Raw genomic sequence first — 8,522 nt, 5'->3', positions numbered from 1 at the left:
CCTCAAATAGTGCTCCCGAAATATCAAGCACAAAGTTCTTAGGTGAGAGGTGAGGTCAGATAGCCGGGCACGAGCTCGAAAACCGAGACCCTGGTCCTACAGCCTTGGGGTAGCTTGTGTGGGCGTCTAGCCCTGGAGCGCCACTTTTCAGGCCCTGCCCTCCCTCCGCCCCACTCCGGGAGGGCGCGGCCAGGCCAGATCGTCGCAGGCGACAGGCGTAGTAGTGCCACCTTGGAACAGGCGAGCCGGGAATTAGGGTGCAAAGGGGGGCTTCGGGAACCCAGATAGGAGAGTGGCACAGTCCTCCCTCTAGCGCTCACGCGGCGCACAAGGCCGGAGTGGAGGGGGCTCGCTACCGCCCTTTGCCTCGCTGCGTCGGGTTTTGCCTGGCATCTGGCAGCGGGGTCCACCCACAGCGCAGACCACTGGTCCTAGTTCTCTCCGCCTCTCCCACCCCGCCCCTTCCTAGCCCCGCCCCTGTGCATTGAGACCCCGCCCCGCAGCCCGGTGAAGGTCCCGCCCCCTCCGCCTGCCGGCCCCGCCCCCCGTTTCCGCTGCTCGCAGCGGTGCGGGAGGGAGCGGAGCCGGGGCGCCACACCGAGTCCAAGCGTGGTGAGTGCGGCTGGGGCGGGCCCGCGACTCGGGGCTCCAGAGGGCGCGAAGTTTCTGGGGTTCGGCTAGGTGAGCGGAGCTCGGGGCAGGCCGGGCTGGGCCTCGTTTGGGTTCCCAGCAGGGTGGGCGTCTGGGGGTGCCCGGGGAGGCGGAACTCTCTAGGGGTGGGGGTACCGGCCGGGGGAGGGGCAGGGCCGGAGGAGGGGCTGGAAGGGATCGGGGCGTCAGGGGCCTGTCACTGCGTCCCCCGGGCTTTGCTGCTGGTCAGCGAGGTCTCAGGAATGCGGGTCTGCAGGAGCCGCCTCACGCCCCAGCCCAGGGATGGGAGACCCGTGGGATACCACTGGAAGTGAGACCCCCCCTGAACCTTCAGGGATCTGGCGGCAGGCGGGCTGGAGATGGTTCACCCAGGGCCGCAGATACGGTCTAGGCCTGCCTACAGACCCGCCGGAACCCCCCAGCCATTCCTTGGGCTACTTGCTGGTCGAGCGGCACTCAGAGTGACAGGGCTTTGGCACACCCCTAGATCTGAGATGTAGCCCATCTGTGCGTGCAAGTTTGGGCCTTTAAAAAAACTTTCATGTGGTTGAAAAAAAAAAAGTCCAAACAAGCAACAGCTTATGACAGCGGCAATTGGCGTTATGCATCACGGACTAGAGTTCTGGGTCGCTTCTGTCTCTGATGAAGGATAATGGTCATCTTTCTCCAGATGACTGTCAAGTCTGGAGAAGTTTGTATTTTGGGTAGTGAGCTCTCCTCAGAACTAGGCTGATCTTGCCACTCTCCATGCCTAGGTGAGAATGCAGTGGTTTGCCTTTCATGGCTCAGATAACTAAATTTGCCTTTTTGACCTGTGTCTGCCCCCTCCCCTGGGTGACTCAGGCATTTCCTCCTCCAGGAAGCTTTCCTGGACTACTGGAGAGCACAAAAAACTCTTGCTTTGATCTCTACAGACCTGTCTGCTCCCCTTCTACACAGAACAACCTCCTGGAAGGGTGTGGGTGTGTGTGGGGTGGGGTGGTGAAGCTTGCTACCTGGAGAAATGGGGAGATTGGAGAGGGATTGTGGAATATCTCAAACAATGGACCGGGTGAATCATTTATATTTAGCCGAGGAATGCAGGCGGGGGTCAGACAATCACAACACTTCCTACAGCAGCCTAGTCCTGGCGCCTGATGTGGCTGAGTCCAGGACTGGGTTTAGAGAGGAGGGAAGGGCGTTGGGATATATACAACCCCAGGTGTTACTGGGTTCTTCTAACTCATGGAAGACCTACTGTGCACAAGGCCTTCAGCAAGTGGAGCGCTTCCTAATGGAGTGATTTTTGTTCGTTTGTTTGTTTATTTGGTTGGTTTTTTGGTATGCTTGGGAAGACTCTTTAAATCCGTGAACAGAGATGTAATATTAATACCAGTAACTAATGTTTATATAGTAATTTATAATCATCCAAATGCATTTGCTGCATACAGGCTTGATATACTTTTGTTGATCTGTACTTGCCTTTGGGGAGTTACGTTTACTCACCTTATTGGTTAGGGAGATGACACTAGAATACATTATCTTTAATGTTACAATAACCATTGAAAAGTAGAGCTGGATCTGGAAACTTCTCTGTGCACCCGTCTGTCTCCATCTATACTGAGCCAGTCTGTGCCCTCCCCTCAACCATGTGTGAAGCCTTGGGCAGGTTACTGTCCTTCCCAGCTCTCTGTTTTGGAGGCCCACTGGGTTGAAAGTCTCCAGAGCCTCTCATCCAGCAGCACCTAAACTGACGGTGTAACATGTTCTTAGCACCCAGTCAACTTATGCATTAAAATTTTTTATTTATTTTAAATTAGCATACAAAGTAATAGGTCCCATTATGACATTGTTGTATGTAATTTGTTTTTGCTGATCGTTCTCCCTCTCTTCTTACCCCTTCTCCCTGCCCACCTAATTTTTTTTCTTTTAATTTTAGATTGTGTGTGTGTATGTTTGCATGTGCAGGTAGAGGCTAGAGGTCTATACCAGGTGTCTTCCTCAATTGCTCTTCACGTCTTATTTTAATTATGTATATTTTGAGACAGAGTCTCCCACTGTGTAGCTCTGGCTGGCTTGAACTTACTAGGTAGACCAGGCTGGACTTGAACTCACAAAGGTCTGTCTGCCGCAACCTCCCGAGTGCTGGGTTGTGAGGGGGTGTGGCACCACCCTCCACCATTCTGCTTTCTGTATGATATACTGTCTTAGTCTCTTGCTGTGTGCTTACCTTAAGCTGACTTTGGGTTTCTCCGCAGGCGTGGTGGAGAAGCAGCCTGCTTTGTTGGTGGTACAAAGTCTCTGGGCCCAGGCTGGCTGACAGGGTGTCCTCCCTCATCCCTGGCTCTGTGACCCCAATGCACCTGGTCGCGGGAAGTGAAGGAGTGATTGAGCTGGGGCTTGGGCAAGCGCCTTCAACTCTCTTGGCCTAGGCCTCCTTCTTACACAATGAGGATGACAATACCACGTTTTCAGGGCCGTGGGAAGGCGCCCTGATGTCATGCGTGTGAAGCAGGTGCGCAGAGTGGAGGCTGCTATTTATATCCTAGCCGGGTGGCTCCACCCGCATGCTGGGAACAGGAGAGGACAAGACTTCTCTTCTTCTTCCACTGAGGCCCAGGACGCCGAGGGGCCATTTCTGCTGACTAAGGGAGTGGAGGGAGTCCAGGCGCTTTCACCTGGCGCACCAGCCTCTTCTTCCGCCTCAGGCTGTCCGTTTCACCTGCCTCCTCCTCTTGTCCTTCCAGGAACCCACAGGTCCAGCCAGACTGCTCTCCCTAGCCTGGCCATTTCTTTGTCCTGTAGTTTGTGCTGTTCCAACCTTTCTGACTGTCCTTCCTACTTCTACCTTCTTGTCCTCCAAGACCCTGGACAGGTGTGTGTAACTCTTCTCAGGGGCACTCGGAGTCACCGTCCTAGGTGAACCTTTTGTTTTCGAACTCCTCTGGAGTGTCTTTATGTGTCTCTTGCTAGGTAATTCCTTGATGAATTTCATCATCGTCATTTTTTTTTTTTGATACAAGGTTTTGTTATATAGCCCAGGCTGGTTTTGAACTTGGAACCTCTGTCTCCAGAGTTCTGGAGTTCCTTGTGGAATTTTTGTGCTAAGTTCTGATGATGTATAAATAAAAAAATGACAGAAATTTCTAGGCACGGTGGAGTATGCCTATAATCCTAGTACTTTTGAGGCTGAGGCAAGAGGATCAGGAATTTAATTTAAAGTAACTCTTAGCTACCTTCTGAGTTTGAGGCTAGCCTGAAATGAGTGAGACTCTGTCAAAAAGAACAAAACCAAACCAAAAAGGTTCTTGCCTTCTTTGGACATATAATTCAGTCAGGAAGTTAGGAAAGGCAGGGGGAGGGCTTCATAAAAATCACAGTTTAATGCATAAAGTGAGGTGTGGTGGTGCACACCATGGGTCCAGCTGTTTGGGAGGCTGAGGCAGGAGGATGTAGAGATCTAGAGTTTGAGGCCAACCCTGGCCAGCATAGTTCGTGAGCCACTTCTCAGAGCAGGATGATAGGAGAGTTCCAAGTTGGAGCAGTAACCCTTGATGGAGGACGGGTACCTTAGGCAGTAGGAGGTGAGAGACACCAACTTCCGAAGGGAGTGGTTGCTGTTGCCCTGGAGGAGGCGGGAGCAGCCTGAGGACAGTTGTGTGACTAGCTCTGCAGGGCTGCAGACATGTAGAGACTAGCTAATGAAGAGAATGGGCAGGTAGATGCGCCATCTGTAGGTGGCTTCAGTTGTCCGGCCAGGGAGTGAATTCCATACATCCATCTGCTTGAGAGAAGCGGAGTGTCTGGCATGTGTGGCCACTGAGTCAGTGAGCCTTTGAGGTTCTGGGATGTTTGTGGTTTTGGCATGAGGGTCACAGAAGCAGGTTTGGGCTCAAGGACGTTAAGGATGGATAGAAATCATGGTGAATGGCTGGGCATCTGCCAGGAATGGTGAGGAGGAGGAGGAGACCCAGAGAGACTTTAGACATAGGATCAAAACCGTTTTTGAGGGTTGAGGTGTGGTTCTGTGGTAAAGCGCATGCCTAGCGTGTGTGAGGCCCTGGGTTCCATCCTTACCGTTGCAGAAACCCAAAACCAAACAAACTAATCCAAAACCGACTGTGAGTTTGTCACTGGTGAGGACACATATTCCATGCGGTAATCCTCAACAGCCTATGGTGTTCCCCTGATCTTTTAGGAACTTTGACTCGGGCCAAACCAGGGTTTGTGGCTTCAACATAGAAACGAATTTCAGGATTAGGCAGTATGAAGCAGAATTGGAGATTTTATGTTAGGGAAGTGGTTCTCAGTCTTCCCTAATGCTGTGGCCCCTTAATACAGTTCCTCATGTTGTGGTTACTCCCAACCATAAAATTGTTTCATTGCTACTTTATAACTGTAGTATCTGAGATATGACTCCCCAAAGGGTCGCGACTTACAGGTTGAGACCCGCTGGGTTAGGGGGAAGAGAGGTGCTTAGACACAATGTGAAAACGTGATCTTCAAAGGGGATTGCAGCTATGGGCTTTTCAGAATAGTGTCACAGTTACCACCAACCACATGTACAATTTTGATGGATATCAAATTATATTTTTAAGTGTTGCCTAAAAAGAAGCCCTTATCCCCTTTTAAATTAGAAGTATTTAAAATAAATCATGTATTTATCTTGTCTGTGTTTCGTCTGTGGGCATGTGCGTGCCACTGTGAGTGTGAAGCCAGAGAACACCTAGCAGAGTCGGTCCCCTCTTTGTGCCGCCGGATTCCTGGGGATTGAACTCAGGCCATCAGGATTTTACGCCCTGAGCTGTCTCTCCAGCCCTTCTGTCTGTTTTGTTATGGGGTTCTAGAATGGCTCATGGATGGAGTTATAATGTGAGAAGGTAAAACCGAGCACCACCAAAGATGACAAAGAGTTTATTTAATGCATGTCCTTTCATTGCAAATAAGTCTTCTGGTCAGGTTCCTAAAAAAGTCCAGGATCCATCTGGGAAGGGAGAAGGGCCTCAGAGTTAGTGGCCCTGGAACTCTTGCTTCTCTACTGGTGAGAGGTTTAACCAGATTCTCCTGTCCCTACGGCTTTCTGTCTTGCTTGACAGTGGTTGGGAGCCTGGAGAGATGGCCCAGTGGGCCAGTGCTCACGGCTCTTCCCGAGGCCCTCTCTCTGGTCTCGAGCACCAGCACCCACGCCAGGTGATTCGCAGTTCCAGAGGATGCAGCATTCTCTTCCGGCCTCTACATCCACATTTCGCCTTCCCATAAATAAGAGCAAACAGGGCATATATACACACGTAAGAATATACATAAACCTTAAAAGATTGATTGGGTGGAGTCATGAGGGAAGCATGCCTGGGGTGGCACTAGATTGGTTTCTCATTCCTATCCTATTTCAATTGGGCTTCATCTTTTTCTGACTAGTTTTCTGTATCTTTAGGATGTGGTTTCTAAAGACCTCCGATGTCCCCATTGTACTCACTGCCCAGAGGCTTAGACCAGACTCAGTATAGCTCCCTGACAGTCACAAGAAACCAGCCTGTGTCTTCTGGAATCCCAACTTTGCACCCACAGCAGTATCTGTACGCAGGCCCGGGCTTCTCCGGAGTCATGTTTCCGTGGGGAGTCAGATGTTTCCTGTGTCTGTCCCCATGTCCCAAGCTGACTGTCCCTAATGTTTGCTGCAGTTTCTCTTTCACTCCTTGACTGTTTTCACCGAGCTATTACAGCCCCACTAGGGTTACTGTGGGTGTGAAGGAGATGGCAAGAACACGGCTCCTTCCTATCAGCCATATGGTATACAGAAACCAAACTTAACACCTCAAAAAAGTTACAGACTTTTATATGTTGGTGAAAATTGTAAATACTAAATCTTTGGGTTTTGTCTTTAGTCTTAACAGTCTGTCCCAGGGCTGGCAAATATAAGGCAAGGATATGGTTACCTCCAACACTGCCTAGAGCAGACATTACTAATCAATTACATCTGCCTTTCCTGCTGAGCTGGGGCTTGGGCTGTGCTCATAATGCTCCAGGCACCCACCACCACCAGCTAAGTGGCACTGGCACCACAGCTGGAACCTGTCGGCCATTTCTGAAAGCCAGTTGTCGAGTGAGTGGATGGGAGACTCCTGGCCTCCGAGTGGCCATCGCTGCACAGATTTTACCCTGGTATGGCTTCACAGCAAAGATGACTTCGAGTGTCATGTTTGTGCTGGAGCATCCTGGGAAGAAACCAGGTCAGCGTCAGTCCGGGTCCGTTGTGTGCTAAGGTCTTTCTTACTAACCTGTCTGAAGTCAGCGTTTGACGTTTATTGGTTTGTGTGTATGTATGTATGTGTGTATGTATGTATGTGTGTACGTGTGTATGTATGTATGTACGTGTGTGCCATAGCCTGGATGGGGAGGTCAGAGGACACATTTTTGGAAGTCAGTTCTCTCCTTCCTTGTTTTGAGGCAAGGTCTCTCTTGTTCCATCTGCTGTATTGCATAGGTGGCCTTCCAGCTGACTTTCCCCATCTCCACTTTAGGAGTGTTGGGATAGCAGAAATTCTTTAGCTTTTACTAGCATTCTGGGGACTGAGCTCTGGTAGTCAGGGCTGGCCTGGCAAGCACTTTTTACCTATGAGCCATTTCCCTAGGACCCCCCCCCCCTTTGTGTGTGCGCGCGTGCACACGTGTGGAGTGACAGGGTTTTACTGTGTAGCTGGGACTGGCCTAGAAATTACTATGCCATTAAGGCCTTGAGTTCACAGTCTTCCTGCCTTAGCCTCCTACGTGCTGGGATTTCAGGTGCAAAGTTGGTCTTTTTTAACTGTGGGCTGGGGGCTCGATCAGGATACTGACATTTTCTAGCCCTCTCATGTGCTGGATCTTGATGGTTGAATTAGATCTTGGGGTCAGGAGAAGTTGGTTTGGAGAGGCTTTGGGAAGCAGGAGGAGCCGGTAGCTCCATGTTTCATTTCTTCTCCAATAGGCTGGGGAACCTGGATGGAGGGGTTTCTCACAGGCAGGCTGGAAGGAAGCTATGGGAACTTCTGGCCAGCGCTTAGTGCTGCCATTCCAGCATGAGGAGTATCGACCTCTGCTCTTCCGGGATCTGGCTGCTGCGGTGTCTCTGCTCCCAGCACTCTTCAGGCCCCTGCTGAGCTAGTCTGCCAGAAGCTGCAGGCAGCAGTGCTGCGGATGGTGCTGATTCTGGTTCCCTGTGGGAGCTGTTTACAGACCTGGGCCATTTTATGTTTTAATTTATGTGCATTTTATCCCGTGGCTTCTCCCTGCTGGGTGACTTGTAAATCTCTTACCTTCCCTGAACCCTGAAGTGTGGTTGGTGGAGGAAGGAGGAAGGCTTTGATGGTGCATGTCTGGTGGCTTACTTTTGCCAAAAGAGTCCCTGTGAGTCCTAAAACAGACTGTTGAGTGGCCTAAGAGCCTCTTATCCTGGCAGGTTTTGCCTGTTGAACTTAGATGGTCTGAGTTTGTGATTTGTCAGTGTTTAGCCCCAGGTTTAGGCCCTTTACACATGACCAGCAGACCTCTAACGTGGTTCTGTTTAACATGGCTTATGTCTCATTTAACATTCTTAAGAGTCCCAAGAGGTAGGATTTTACAGAAGCAGTGGCTAAGATTTCCTTTCTTGCAGGAGATGGAGCAGGGACCCGGACCAGCCCAGGTACTCTGCCTCACCTTCTGCAGACCTAGGCCAGCCCCCTGGGAATTCTCGCAGGACTCTCCCAAGCCTATTTACACCCAAAAACACGAGCTCCCATTTTGGGGATGGGTGGGTTTAGCTGCTGCTGCTTCTTCTTCCTTCTTCTTCTTCTTCTTCTTCTTCTTCTTCTTCTTCTTCTTCTTCTTCTTCTTCTTCTTCTTCTTCTTCTTCTTCTTCTTCTTCTTCTTCTTCT

At 50.7% G+C, this 8,522-nt stretch overlaps 1 protein-coding gene across 3 annotated transcripts in view; it reads left to right on the top strand.

Annotated features, from left to right (window-relative positions):
* The first annotated feature begins 545 nt into the window (after positions 1–545).
* The window catches only part of Tspan9 (tetraspanin 9), a 184,721-nt gene continuing 176,744 nt past the window's right edge, over positions 546–8,522 (top strand). For 2 of the 3 annotated variants that reach the window (XM_026788229.1, XM_026788230.1), the window contains exon 1: positions 571–681. The gene's annotated coding sequence lies outside the window, so the exon portion shown is untranslated. Of the gene's footprint in view, positions 682–8,522 lie in introns of all 3 variants that reach the window. The other variant, XM_026788231.1, reaches the window with a different exon arrangement.

This window comes from Microtus ochrogaster, unplaced genomic scaffold (genome assembly GCF_000317375.1).
Source record: "Microtus ochrogaster isolate Prairie Vole_2 unplaced genomic scaffold, MicOch1.0 UNK1, whole genome shotgun sequence".
Classification (NCBI taxonomy): Eukaryota; Metazoa; Chordata; class Mammalia; order Rodentia; family Cricetidae; genus Microtus; species Microtus ochrogaster.
This window is presented reverse-complemented; position numbering and strand designations above follow the sequence as displayed.